The 15,463-nt window shown below is 42.8% G+C and overlaps 1 pseudogene; it reads left to right on the top strand.

Annotated features, from left to right (window-relative positions):
* Positions 1-1,605: 1,605 nt before the first annotated feature.
* LOC130387597 (sodium- and chloride-dependent GABA transporter 3-like) lies at positions 1,606-10,351 on the top strand (annotated as a pseudogene).
* The last annotated feature ends 5,112 nt before the right edge of the window (positions 10,352-15,463 follow it).

Below are 15,463 nucleotides of genomic sequence, written 5' to 3'. Positions count from 1 at the left end.
CATTATGCATTGCCCAGGCCACCGGTTGGGGTGGGGTGGGGCCGCTGAGCTTTGGGTAGACCCCCTACTTCCTTTCCTGAGCGTATACCCACACCTGGCCCCCCTTGACAACGTCCCCTCCCATGCAGCGGGAGTCATACGCCCGCCTTCGGCTGTCATAGATCTGGGCAGTAGTCCAGGCCAGGCTCACTGGCCAGTCCGGGTCCCGGAGGAGGTCCGAACACCAGGTCACTAGGGTCCGCGCCTCCGGTCCGATCGTTAGAGCGGGGGCAGCGTGGTGACTCTGGAACTGCAGTTCTGTGTGACCATAGGGGGCACCAGGGGTGCAGTTAAGATCCATGGCTGGGGTTGACACCGGTAGAGACAGCTGAGCTGTCAAGCGATTAAAATATTTAATCGTGATTAATCGCCTTAATGTCATAGTTAACTCACGATTAATCGCGATTAATCGCAATTATTTTTCTATGCCAATATCCCTTGATTTTTTTGTCCATAATTCTTCTCATTTTAATTCTCTTATCAACATGGTGAAGTGCATCGGCTTGCCTTGTGCAAAATGATTTTTATTGATAACAACATTGGCATATACTGATCAAACAGGACGATACAAAAAAGGAGCCTATAGTGCAATTAAACGACTGCTTTGAAGAAATGTCATTTGAACAAAATTATTATTATTTTTTTTGTTTTTTTATACAATAATTGCGTTAATCGCGCGATAACATTTTTAACGCCGTTAAATTTGGTTTGCGTTAACGCCGTTAATAACGCGTTTAACTGACAGCTCTAATATATATATATATATATATGCACCATTTTTCATAATGCTTTACCTAAATAAACTAAATACGCAGCTTATGATAGCTTTAAATAGCTACCTGACTGCTGTGCTGCTTATCCCCAAACATCTAAAGTTCCATTCAAGTTATTTCAGAGTAAAATTAATACAAGTGAGACAAACCTTATATATATATATTATATATATATATATATATATATATATATATATATATATATATAAGGTTTGTCTCACTTGTATTAATTTTAAGTTATTTCAGAGTAAAAATTAATACAAGTGAGACAAACCTTATATATATATATTATATATATATATATATATATATAAGGTTTGTCTCACTTGTATTAATTTTACATCTGAATAACTTGAATGGAACTTAGGTGTTTGGGGATAAGCAGCACAGCAGGACAAACCTTATATATATATATATATTATATATATATATATATATATAAGGTTTGTCTCACTTGTATTAATTTTAGTCTGAAATAACTTGAATGGAACTTTAGATGTTTGGGGATAAGCAGCACAGCAGTCAGGTAGCTATTTAAAGCTATCATAAGCTGCGTATTTTGTTTATTTAGGTAAAGCATTATCAAAAATTGTGCATGCACAATAAAGTTGATGTTTCAGAAACCTAGGGACGCCTCTGGTGTCGAATGAAATTCTGGTAATAATTGAACGTTTCAGCAAGTCTGGGGAACACGACAACCAAATTACGCAAGGTGGGGGGGGGGGGGGGGGGGGGGGGGGGGGGGGGGTTCAAAGTTCAAACATTAACTTGAACCAAGAGTTTAGAAATTGCATCCAGCCACATAACGGTCCATGATGCAGTATCCTGCTAGATAATTTACAGAGGAGAAAAATCTATTAGTTTTTCTCTCTGTCCACATCCCCTGTAGCCTTCAGTCTTTATGAAGACAATTGGACTGGATGCAACAGGAGATTCGATACACAGTGCGGTAGGTCCTTCTATACTCCTTTATAAAATTCCAGTTCACCACACCTGATAAAAACAGTTGGTAGCCTTTTAGGGCCACAGCACAACATCTGATGAGCACCTGGGTAAATATTTGATGACAATAAAGTCTAGAAGAGCACTGGATTTTCTGTTTATGGTGGTTTTATGTGATCAAACGTTGTTTGTTAAAAGAAGTAGTAAAGTTTGCACTTGATTTGTTATTTGCTAGTTTTAATCACAGAGTTCGGACAGAGGCTCACATTTCATATGATGTATTGTTTGTGCAGATCAAATTCCGCACAAACTATTCGCAATCTAAATGCGCACAGTTATGAAATACAAAACCTTTTGTCAGATGCTTCTTATTTTGCCCTGCCTTGGAATCGTCTTTCGTTTAGCTAACAACAGTTTTATTGGAGAATTTAATCTCAAATGTCGCAATTGGGGGACGGGGGGGGGCTGTTGAAAGGGGGGCTCCACCAACCTCTCCAAATCCTCAAAGAAGTCCGCATTTCGGTCCTTCAGATCCTTCAGGTGCTATTATTAACCCTAACCCTAAATTGGCTTCTGTAGCATCGCTTGGGGAGCGTATCTATGTTCCCCGGGTCCTATGTTCCCCGCTTTGTATGTGACCGGGAAACATAGGACCCTGTGAGCAAATGTTTTTTTCGTAGGATGGTAGGGGCAAGTACTGCCTTTTTCGCCTCTGATTCGCCTGTGATTGGTTAGAATGCCTCTCCTCCGATTGGTTATGGTTAGGGTTAGGTTCAGGGTTAACCCTCACCCTTTCCCATCGCTTGCATATGGGTTTAAATGCTTCTTTTGACTTTCTTTGGTAATTTGCCTCAAACCAAAGTAGAGTTAGGGTTAGCTAGGGGTTAGTTAGCTAGGGGTTAGTTAGCTAGGGTTTGCTACTTCAAAACTGCCCTCCTGCTGTTTTCTTTCTGCACTGTTTTTTTTCTCCTAATATCAAGAACATCGTTTGCCACTCCAGGAAATAAGTGTTAAACATTGTCCAATGTTTAAACAGGACTAATATGAAATAAATCAGCTCTCAGTGAGCTGTTGGGATTAGAAAAAGGACAAAATATTTAACTTCAGACTGAATCCTTCTGATATTATGGGAGGCATTGATGTAAACTGAATAGGCAATACAATTTTGAGTGTTGTTGCATCATCGACTCAAGACAAGCGAGTCATAATTTATAGACATGCCGTGCCGGGCCACTGTAGGCTACTACAGTGGAGTAACAAATGCTGATTCTAGATCTAAGAAGCTTGTCATCATCTCAACGTTTAAAATGGGTTTTACTCAAGTCACGGTAATGCACTGATGTAACTAAATAGGTAGGCATAATGTTATGCAAAATGCTAAAATATCAAGCTGGGGTCGGGAGACCTGGCGAACACAGCATGAGAGGGAGAGACATTGAACCCAACGCAATGATGGTGATGCTCACAGCATCACCATCACAGCATTAGATAGCAATGGGAAAGGGATAATAACGGCGAGCACTAGTTACAGTACGGCAGGGGTCGGATGTGTAAAAAGGTCCAAATTCACATGGATTTGAAACAATTGGAAGGCAGAATTGTATTCTGAAAAATTCCCTTGGCAGAGGAAGGAGCTCCACTGTCAATCGGGGAGCCAAACATGAACAGAGAACAGAAGAAAACGAAGAAGAGCCATGGGAAAGCCAGAGGAAAGTGGGCGAATAAGACGGAGTACCTCCTGGTCGTGGCGGGCAATGTGGTTGGTCTGGGGACGTGTGGAGGTTCCCGTACCTCTGCTACAAGAACGGTGGAGGTGAGTTATGAGGTACCGTCGCCTGGATGGGAAGTGAGTATGTCAAAGAGGAAGATACTTACCTACTGCTCTGTATCCCAGACCCTTGGTTGGCCAAACCATACGGGTAGACACTGGTATTTGAAACTGCGATTAGTCTTAGTTTAATGTTATTGCATAACTTGTACATGCTACTGACAAGTTATTTCATAGGTTTGCATCTTTGAATATCTGTGTATGCTTTTGTATTTATGTGGACATACAATTCAAACATGTGTGTGTGCAGGGGCGTTCCTGGTACCTTATACCATGTTAGCGGTGCTCTGTGGATTACCCCTGTTCCTGATGGAGACTGCGATTGGTCAGTACACCCAGGAAGGAGCCGTAACCTGTTGGAGGAAGCTGTGTCCGCTGGCACAAGGTAAGACAAAAGTCTGGGTTCATTTGAATGATGAGATGATTAGATCAGGTTTAAAATAAAGTTATGACGTTAATCAAGTTTAGATACACATTTAATTTACCACAGCACCCCAAGAAATGCAAAAAGCACATTTATTTAATAAAAACGAAGATACTGACAAGGACAAACGTCCCTTCATCCCTTCAAACTTAACCACCCTAGGCAACTGCAAATGAACCAAAACATAACTGGTAGAAAACAGGAACATTCGATTTGCAACTGCCTGTCCAAGAGCACGTGTCATTGTGCTCCAAATCAAATATTTGATGCGAAGTCTGCACATTTATTTGTAGGTATTGGATATGGACAGCTCATCATCAAACTCTATGACTTTGTCTACATTGTAATCCAAGCCTGGGCCCTACTGTACCTGATATTCTCCTTCAGCGCCCAGCTTCCCTGGGCCCACTGTGGAAACAGCTGGAATACAGGTAAGGCTGAGATGTGCAGTGATCTACATGTTAGCTTGAGAGTAGGGGCTGGACCCTCTGCAGTAACCATTGACAGCGCAGCTGGCCGAGCCAATCAGTGAAATGTGTCTCAACTAACTCTCCAGACGGCTTGACAATGAAGGATGGTGTGTGATCGCAAGCCGACTGAAGGAAAACGTGGGCTGCTTGTTTAGAGCCTGTTTTACAAGGCAGTAAATTGCGGTAAAATGCTCAAATAATTTCAAATCGAACAGTAGCACGGAGGCCCTGCAGAGTGGCTGTCTAAACATAGAGGCATAGGGCGCGTCCGCTTGGGGCCCCCATAGTAGAGGGGCCCCCCACCAACCTCAAAAAAACAACAACATATATATGTTTTTCTTTTTTTTAATACACAAACAGAGACGAAGCAAGACAAGTTTAAACGCGAAAATAATATTAAGGGTTAGGAAATAAAGTTACCCAATACACTCAAATAAAATTAAAAAACTAAGAGACGCCGGTTATTATTTGGCAACTCTGCCAAAGAAGGCACACTTTTTTACGGCTACTGTATGGGATACAGACAGGAGCAACAACGTCCAAAGCGTTGGACATGCCGCTACAGCAACAGCAGCTAGCTGTGAAGTGGCGCTAGGTGAAGACCTGTGAGAAGACTTCAATAAGTGGACTCTGTGTCAGAAGCGTGTGATGTGTAGAACAATCTATCTTCTCTCTCTCTCTCCCTCTCTCTCTCTCCCTCCCTCTCTCTCGCTCTCTCTATCTCTCTCTCTCTCTCCCTCTCTCTCTCTCCCTCTCTCTCTCTCCCTCCCTCTCTCTCGCTCTCTCTATCTCTCTCTTTCTCTCTCTCACTCTCTCTCTCTCTCCCTCCCTCTCTCTCGCTCTCGCTCTCTCTCTCTCTCTCTCTCTCTCTCTCTCTCTCTCTCTCTCTCTCTCTCTCTCTCTCTCTCTCTCTCTCTCTCTCAGATATAGGTTTGTTTGTAGAATGTTTGGAATGTTCAATCTCAAGTGCAATGCAAATGACAACCTCACTCACACATACAAAACAAATTATTCATCTTGGCATTTTGTATTTGCTAAGTATATGGCTGTTTGTGATGTTTTTCTAAGTATATGACTGTTTGTGGGGGTTTGGCCTCACTACTCGTTTTGCTGGTTACATTGATATTGATTTGATCTTCAAAAAAAAGAATAACAGTGCTGATCGTCGCGTTGGGCCACCAATTTGCTAAATCCGCAACTGCCCCTGGATGGACGTTTCTCGTAATCTTGAATTATTACTTAACACCCTTTTCCCTTGTCAACAGAAAACTGTGTGGATTTGCAGCATTCAAAATCGAATGTGACTGTAGGAAACTTTACCAACACCACCTCTGCGGCTGCAGAGTTCTGGGAGTGAGTGAATGTGTTTCCTAAACATTGACATCATCACATCACACACACCCACTCACATACTTCATGAAAACATCAATCCAATAAAACATATTTAGCTTATAGCTGCACTATGTCCCTATTCTACTGCATATATTTAGTCCATAAAATAACTAAAACCTGCCTGGTAATTTGTCTCTGTAAATCTCTAGGCCACTCTTGCGTGGGAAACCATAGAGACTAGCAGAAAACAGGGACCACAGTGGGAGAATCTGAGAGCCGAAAAATGATATTGTTAAGAAAGAAAAGATGTAGCTACAACTCTAGCCACTAGAGGCTGCTAATGAGAAAGAGAGGTTAAATGGTTGTATAGGTTCATCAAATGTATAACTTTGAAGATCAGCAAATATTACAGAAGATACAGAAGTTCAATTAGTTTGTAACCCCTGTTAGAGTTTGTATTGTTTTAAATGTAAGTATGTTTAAATGTCAAGACGCCGGGCTCTGTCCATCTCTGGAGGCATCGGGGAGCTGGGCAGTGTCCGATGGGACCTGGCCTTGTGTCTTCTGGCCTGCTGGACCTTCTGCTACTTCAGCATCTGGAAAGGGGTCAGGTCTTCAGGAAAGGTCTCGCTTGACTTTGTTATTTTAAGGCAAACAAAGAAACCATCCAATACAATTCAGGCTTCAGCCGTCACTCATTAGAGATTTGTTCCACTCTCCTACTGTCTCAGGTTGTGTACTTCACTGCAGTGTTCCCCTATGTGATGCTGCTGGTTCTCCTCATCAGAGGGGTGACTCTACCTGGAGCTTGGGAAGGCATTAAGTACTACCTGTATCCAGACTTAAAGCAGGTGGCTGTCCTTGAGGTAGAGTACTGCCTACAGACAGTGTGCATTGCACAGTGACTACTATTGTCTCTTTGTCCCCATTCAGTATGATCGTTATGGCAAAGTTTAAAATGAAATAAACAAAGTTTTTTGATGGGATGCACTCTTATGATGGGATGGACAAGAATTTAAAGTTTAAGTGACATAAATATTGAATTAATCCTTTGTAAATATAAAATATATTGTATTTCATATCTCACATTGAACAAGCATTTCTGACGTTTTTCATTTGTTGTTTATTGTTGTTGATGTTGTTGTGATAACATAGGTCTGGGTAGAGGCGGGATCTCAAATATTCTTCTCCTACAGCCTGGCTTCTGGAACATTGACAGTTTTGGGAAGCTATAATGAAATCGACAATAATTGTTACAAGTAAGAGAAAGTCCAGCTTTTTAATCTTCTACACTATTTTCCACTTTTGTTTAACTATTCAATCATTCAATTATCAAAGTAGATATTTTTCATACAATAAATGAACATGTAATAGTTTGTATATTTGTCCAGATTGTTCTGAACAGTTTTTGCTGTGACCCCTAGGGACACCTTCCTGTTGTGTCTGCTCAACAGTGGAACCAGCTTTGTTGCTGGATTTGTTGTCTTCTCCGTACTTGGATTCATGGCAGAGAGACAAGGTGTTCCCGTTGACATGGTGGTAGACTCAGGTAGCACATTTTGTTTTGCATGACTTCAATTTAAATTCAAAATTCGAAAGCTATGAACAATAATGTTTAGTTTAATAATTTAAGATTTATTTTCTTTGGTTTTTATTCGTTGACAAAATAAGCTTAACTAAAAGTAAATTAAATAACGTACAGCTCATCTAAAAAATAAAGGTTACAATTTGATTTATGCATATGCATTGCTAGTGTTAGAGTATTGGACTGTAATTACCACAGACCATACTTTGTCGAACATTCAAATTTTGTCAGAATGGAATTCTTGATCATCGTCAGCATTTTCCTTTCTCGATTTGAATTTGATCCTAAACAAAAGGGCTCTCTCACCTCAACCAACAAAGGTCCTGGCTTGGCATTCATCGCATACCCCCAAGCAACAGCCCTGATGCCATTGCCTCAATTCTGGACCATCTGCTTCTTCCTGATGCTTATTCTACTCAGCGTGGACACACATGTATGGTTTTGACGTTGCGGGAGTCTGTGACTTTTTGTTGATGCATGCAGACTAGTTTTGGTCATCTATGTGTGTTTCCAGTTTGTGACCGTGGAGTGTTTCATCACCTCGGTCAGCGACCTGTTTCCCAAACACTTCCGCCGATCTGGAAGGAGTGAAATCTTTGTTCTTCTCATCTGTATTGCAAGCTATCTGATACAACTGCCTTTGGCCTCTGAGGTAAGATAAAACTATTTAAATAATGACCCAAAATATTGAAAATTGCCCTTTGAACGTTTCATAATGTGATAACATTTTTTTTTTTGCATTTTCTAGGGTGGTATCTACATATTTCAGCTCATAGATTTTTATGCCTGTAATAGAACATGTGTAGACATTATGGCAGTGTGTCAATGTTTGGTGTTGGGCTGGATATTTGGTAAGAAAAACATGAGAGTGTATAATACTTTCAAATCATCAAATTGAATTGGAAAAAGCATTTTGTTGAAGATAACTTTTGAATCTACTGGATAAAGGGGCTGAAAGAATCTACAACATCATCGAAGAGATGACAGGAACACGGCCATGTTTTTACTTTAAACTGTGTTGGAAGTATTTTATTCCAGTGTTGACAATGGTAAGTCGTCTCTTTTCTGGCTTTACCGTGGATATGATTTGGGGATATGGTCTGGTGTGGCTCCAACAGCATGATGATGTAAACCCTGATGTCACCTTTACCGGGAAAAGATGTTGGTAGGTGGGGCTGGATGTCTTAAATTATTTTCCAAAATTTGTGATTAACACTATACGATAAGTATAAACATTAATTAACAATAGTTGATGCGGTTATAATCATTATTATGTAGTATTAGCATAGGGAGTAGGGGCGTAGGGTTAGGTTGTTGTGGCGTAGTTGGGTTCTAGGTACTCTTGTTGCACTGGGTTAGGGTTAGGGTTAGGGTTACCTTCATAGGGGTTAGGGGCGTAGGGTTAGGTTGTTGTGGTGTAGTTGGGTTCTAGGTACTCTTGTTGCACTGGGTTAGGGTTAGGGTTAGGGTTACCTACATAGGGGTTAGGGGCGTAGGGTTAGGTTGTTGTGGCGTAGTTGGGTTCTAGGTACTCTTGTTGCACTGGGTTAGGGTTAGGGTTAGGGTTAGGGTTACCTACATAGGGGTTAGGGGCGTAGGGTTAGGTTGTTGTGGCGTAGTTGGGTTCTAGGTACTCTTGTTGCACTGGCACACTATCTCCAATCCTGTCGCATTAACTCAATATTGTATTAATTAATGCCTTAGTTAACATTAACACCGTTAGTGAACCTGAACACCATTAGTAAATTATTACAAGACGAAAACTGTACTTGAAATTGTATCTAATGCTTTTGCTGCATAAACTAATATAATTAATAATTGTACCCTTATTGAAAGTGTTCACAGTTTATGAAAACGGAGGAAGGATTGGGGGTCAGTGTGTCATTGTCAGATGATGTAATCCTTGAGCGAATCTGTAAAAAATAATTATTTGATATGATTATTGTCAAGCATAATGTCCATGGATCTCTCTCAACCGTTATCCATGATTCAACAGGGTTCCTTCATTGTGTACATGCTGAATTACAAACAAATGGAGATTTCTGCTGCATATGTCTACCCTCATTGGGCCCACGTGCTGGGCTGGGTCATGTCTATGTCTTCTATCCTCATGGTGCCACTGTTTGCCGTTGTGCAGATCTGTCTTGGGACAGGGCCCTTGAGGCAGGTTAGTGTTGAAACATCAAAGTTGTATTAGTCATATAATATCCTATCATATAATAGATAATCTCTTAAACATTTGCTGATATATTTTGTAATGTGTATTATTCTACCAATTATATATTGCAAAAACCATGGTTTCTCAATCTCATTAGCACCCGTACATAATTTATGTAACCATGAAAAGGCAGGGTTGCCAGATCTGTGTTTTCAAAACAAGCAATGTAAGGACTCAAAAAGAGCTCACTGTAGAGGGTTATCCGTACTAAGATCAGACAGTCCAAGTAAGGAATCATACAGATGCATTTTGGGATATGGATGCAATATATAGTAGCTTTCTTATTAAACCACACATTCAGCAGTACATGGATCAGAGTCAGTATTGTAAGATGTTTAAAACTTTGCCTTTTCAGCGTTTATCCGTCCTTTGTCAACCTGTTGAAGATCAAACCGGGCAGAACACTAAGATGGGAGCAGTTGAGACAGATGAGGGGCTGAAGATGGTTGAGTCTCCGAGCCTGAAATGTCCTAACGCTTAAAATGCAACAGTCAACTGTTGTATTGTATCAATGGTTTTTGTTATTTTTTGATCACATTCATATCGCTGAGCAATCTTTGTAAATTGTTCAGTTGAAGAGTGTGTCTTTTGTACGTTTGGCTATTGTTTGTAAAAGTAAAGTAGAGCCTTGATTAAAAAGGGACTGCTGAATGGTGCCATTAAATGTTTACAAAGAGATGGATTTGGTTATTTTCTTTCTTTCTTTCTATCCTGCAGCCAGAACAATGTGCAAACATAGTGGGTAAATGTCATCGGTCAACCTCAAACATTCAAACCAAACCTTTAAAAGCAATAGGACAATAGTAAGATTGTATCATGCATTTCTACAGACAGCTTTTTACTGATAGTCTTAGTTAGAAGCTTAGCTTGTGTTGGCCCCTACTGGAGGGAGTTATCAAATTAATAAAGCATGGAGCATCTCCTTGTGAACTAAGATTATAGTAACAATTTATAAATTCAAGTGTTTATAATATAAAAATAAATCAATTATCATTAGACCTACAATTGATTTGTATTGTATTAAAGGTTGGGTATGGGATTTGTGAAACGCCAGGAGATTTTGAAAATAAACAATTCAAATGGTCCTACCCCCTCTCCTTCAACGCTGACTCTGACTCCACCCATTCCAAGTGCATGGACGCGCAATCATGCACGAGTGAACACAGATGCACGAGAGCGAGCCATTAGCTAGTTAGCTAGCTCCAGTAGCTACCGCAGGATAACAACAAACTTGCTCTGGGTCACGAGCTTTGAGTACGTGCACGAAGGGGTCGCGCGGGGAGCGGGGGAGGGGGAGTGCAGTGCGACAGTTTGATTGCCGTACTTACTGTCCAATGCCACTCGGTGGCTCTGGAAATCATTGGCTGGAGTTTTTCGAGCCCTGCCAGTTCCACAGATGATTGACTTGTTTAATTTTCATGTCAGTACTTCTAACTCAGTGGCTGTAAGTGGGTTATGATAAGGATTTCAAGTTATTTTGCAAAAATGGCCAAAAAAGCGAATTGCATACACAACCTTTAAATAAAGAGTTATTACCACTAGCTTGAGGCCATTAGTCGGTGCTGGACATTACTGTTCAATGGTGACCGCACAACATTGGCATTCTACCCATGTGAAGACCACACCCGCTCACTCAATAAAAACACAAGTGGGCCCACAGAAATGGGATTTGAAAGAGTCTAGGTTTAATGGATATCCCTTGCTGTTTTAGGGAGTGGTCAGAAAAATCTGTTCTGCCACTTGTGGCGTTCTCGGCAATGGCAGTCGTCCAATATGGCCGTATACAATTAGATCATACCCTTAACGAGATTCAATGATCCCAGGCAAAAAGGTTCCATAATTGAAATGCACTTTATTGGATGTTGCGTTTTACAACAATATTGTTTGCATTTAGGGCATTTAGCAGACACGCTTATCCAAAGCGACTTACAATAAGTACATTTGTCATAAGAAGTGCATCAATATATCGCTGTCGGTACAGAAAGGATGTTCATAAGAACAAGTGCAAGTACAACAATCGCTAGGCTAACCCATTCCCCGTGTTACAGCAATGATAGCAGCTACTGTAATTGCTACACAGTTAAGTACTATAATACAATACAATACAACACAACACAATACAGTGTACAATGGTGGCTAGAAGGGAGTGGGTGGCTATGCAGTATCGAGGTGGACTCTGAACAGGTGAGTCTTGAGTCTTTTTCGGAAGATTGTGATGTTTGCGGTGCAGCATAACTGATTGTTTAATACCACACCGAGTTTTCTGGCAGTTGGAGAAGGAGATACAGTGATGTTCTCAACGGTGACCAGTAAGTTCATGTGTGGGCAATCTTTCCCTGGGATTAGGAGGAGCTCGGTTTTGTTGAGGTTAAGCCTCAGGTGATGGGCAGTTGTCCAGGTGCTGACGTCCGCCAGACATTCCGATATGCGTGTTGCAATCAGGGCTTTATCAGATGAGGGGAAAGAGAGAAATAGCTGAGTGTCATCAGCATAGCAGTGATAGGAAAAGCCGTGTGATGCAATTACTGAGCCAAGAGATATGGTATAGAGGGAGAACAGAAGGGGCCCCAGTACAGAGCCTTGAGGGACACCAGAGGTGAGAGGGCTAAATAGGGTAAAGACAGAGGAGGGGAGGGGAGGAGGGAGAATGGAGGCAGGGATAAAAGAAGAGCTAATGTCCTTCACTTTCTGGGTAAAGTAGGTAACAAAGTCATCAGCAGTGAGGCAGGAAGGAGGTGGGGATGAGGGAGGGTTGAGGAGGGACGAGAACAGGGAAAACAGTTTCATGGGGTTTGAGGCAGAGGAGTTGATTTTGTTCCGGTAGAAGGCAGATTTGGTTGTTGACACACAAGAGGTGAAATCTGAAAAAAGGAAAAGATAGTGAGATAGATCATTAGGACAGTCTGATCTCTTCCATTTCCTCTCAGCTGCTCGCAACTTTGTTCTACAAGTCTGCAGAGGATGGGACAGCCAAGGAGGGGGGGGGTGAGGATCGCGCTGGTCTGGAGTGGAAGGGAGAGAGGGAATCCAAGGAGGAGGAGAGGGAGGATAGCAGAGTGTCTGAAGATTCATCTGTTGATAGTTGAGAGAATCGTTCGATAGAAGTTAGTGAAGACAGAACAGTAGAGGCAAACGTTGAGGGAGAGAGGGATTTGAGGTTACAGCGAGTGGTGACAATGTGGGGACTAGAGAGGAGGGGGTCAGAGGATTTCAAGGGGAGAGAAAAATTAACAAAGTGATGGTCAGAGACGGGGAGCGGGGTAACGGAGAGAGCAGAGGTGCCGCAGGACCTGGTGCATATTAGGTCAAGCTGGTTCCCCGCCTGTGTGTGGGAGGAGAAGGGAATATTGTTAAGTCAAAGCCGGCTAAAAAGTTGGTTAGTTCAGGTGAGTGCAACTTGTCTGGCAGGATGTTGAAGTCGCCGAGGATAACGAGTGGTGTGCCATCCTCAGGAAAGCAGCTGAGGAGGGCATCCATCTCGTCGTAGAAGTCACGGAGGGGACCTGGAGGACGGTAGATCACCACAATGGAGAGCTTGATAGGAATGGTGACCGTGACATCGTGGAAAGTACATTTGGCCGCAGATCTGGCCAAGTGTTCGAGTGGAAGGACCTGGTAGGACCACATGGGCGAGATGAGGAGTCCGGTCCCCCCACCTCGCCCGGATGGTCTAGGGGTGTGCGAGAATGAGTAGACGGTGGAGAGGGCAGCAGGAGCAGCAGAGGAGCAGCAGAGACCTGGAGTGATCCAGGTCTCTGTCAGGGCCAGGAAGTGAAGGGTCATGAGGGACGCGTGGGCTGAAATCGAGTCCGCCTTCTTGACCGACGATTAGCAGTTTCAGAGTCCTCCCATCACCTCAAGGTCAGTGTAAGCAAGGGTAGGTGGATGGCACAGATTAGACGGGTTACTTTGCCGAGCAGAGGAGCCATGGTAACGCCGTCTACAGGTAGAAATCCTGACAATGTTATCAGTTTTTCCAGTGTCGGTCCCTATCGTCTGCGCTTTTATCGTCCACTGCTCTGAATCTCGTAGACATAAATTGTCTACGATTCGCGGAAACTTAGCTGGTATTCAATTCTATGCAAGATGCCAAGATCCTGGCTCTCCTAGTATATTTTCGACTCCCGCAATCCGTCTCCTACTGAAGGTCATGTATAAATCGTTGCCAAAAGTACCAGACAAACGCTCTCCTATCACTCTCTATATTCTGAATAGATTAGCGTGCTCTCTCAGAGCCAGGAGATTCCATCCCTATTTCAACATATTACTTGAGACAGTGATTCTCACAGCGTTCCATGGGTTCATGCGTCCAGGGGAATACACGTCACCTACTCAGACTTTTTCTTCTACACAGGGCCTAGCTTTCGCCGATGTCACCTTCTCTGCAGGGCATTTTTCCATCTTCATAAAATGGTCTAAAAGCGATAGGGGCAGGCATAACTATTATCATTTCAAGAATCAACAACTCTCTCTGTCCTTACGCTTCTATGCTCTATCTCAAGCTTCGGCAACGCATCCCCCGAATCACCTCTGTTTAATTTTGCCTAAACGGCCTGCCAATGACTAAAGAGTGGTTCAGAGTCCATCTCACTAAGGTGGTAGAAGGGTGCAGCCTACCATCTCCCCTCTACACTGGCCACTCCTTCCGGATAGGGTTGCCGGAAGCTTCTATCAAATGGCTGGGAAGGTGGTCTTCCACAGCATACGTATCTTACATCCGGTCGAATTCAAGGTTCTTTCCTCTAGCGCACACGATGCTCTCTACTAAACTTATGCCGTAAAATCTGGCTATATAACTCAAGGTTAACCTGCAGCAACCCCGTCGAGTGAGTTGACCACGTCGGAGGATAATCTAGAAAACACTCTTGAGTTCGTTGACACGACGGTGGCACAACATCAAAAAACGTAAGGTTCGCAGCGGCAACCCCGGTGAGTGCGTTGACCACGTCGATAGGCACAACTCAGGCACCCGTGAGTTCGTTGCACACGTCGGTGTGGTACAACACAGAACTCAACGTTCGCTGCAGCAACCCCGGTAGTGCGTTGACCACGTCGGTGGGCGCAACACAGGCACTTGTGAATTTAATTACCACGCCGGTGGCACAATATCAACCGCTCAAGTGCAGAGTGAGTTTGTTGACCACATCGGTGGTACAACACGAAAGCACTCAAGGTCACGCACCGACCCCCGAAGAGGGAATCGACCACGGAGGTGGTACAGCACGAAAGCATTCGTGGCTCGCTGCGTAACAGCTGCAGAGTGCTCTAAATTTCAACTGATCTCGCTGATGGTATTTTAAGCTCAACTGCTTTTAAGCGATTCATCTAAAATTTCCACTGATCACGCTGATCGTATTTTAAGCTTTCTTTTTCATGCGATTCATGATTGACTCTTAATATGTCGTATATTGGGTATGCCTTTTATCTTCCAGAAGCAGTATAGATCCTTGTCACCTTTTTCTACGGCGGGTATGTACGGCCTCATTACTCCCTTTCGCTATTCTATTTTCGGGGATGGCTCCGCCCCTGCCAGTCCCGGCAGGACATGCCGAGGTATCACTTATTTCGGTATCACTTATTTCTCGGTAATCGAGTATCAATGGGTGAATTTAAATAAAGAAAACCAAATGGGTCGACAACAGCTAACACTCGTACCTTCCTCCACTTGGCTTTACAGGCCTGCCCAGTTCATGTGATTGATGTCAGCTACCTGGGCGGAGAGAGAGAGAGAGAGAGAGAGAGAGAGAGAGAGAGAGAGAGAGAGAGAGAGAGAGAGAGAGAGAGAGAGGGGGAGAGAGAGAGAGAGAGAGAGAGAGAGAGAAAAAACTAACCAGTAGTGCCGAGATCATTTA

Source organism: Gadus chalcogrammus, chromosome 8, assembly GCF_026213295.1.
Source record: "Gadus chalcogrammus isolate NIFS_2021 chromosome 8, NIFS_Gcha_1.0, whole genome shotgun sequence".
NCBI lineage: Eukaryota > Metazoa > Chordata > Actinopteri > Gadiformes > Gadidae > Gadus > Gadus chalcogrammus.
The sequence above is the reverse complement of the archived record's forward strand: the minus strand, read 5'-3'. Positions and strand labels throughout refer to the sequence as shown.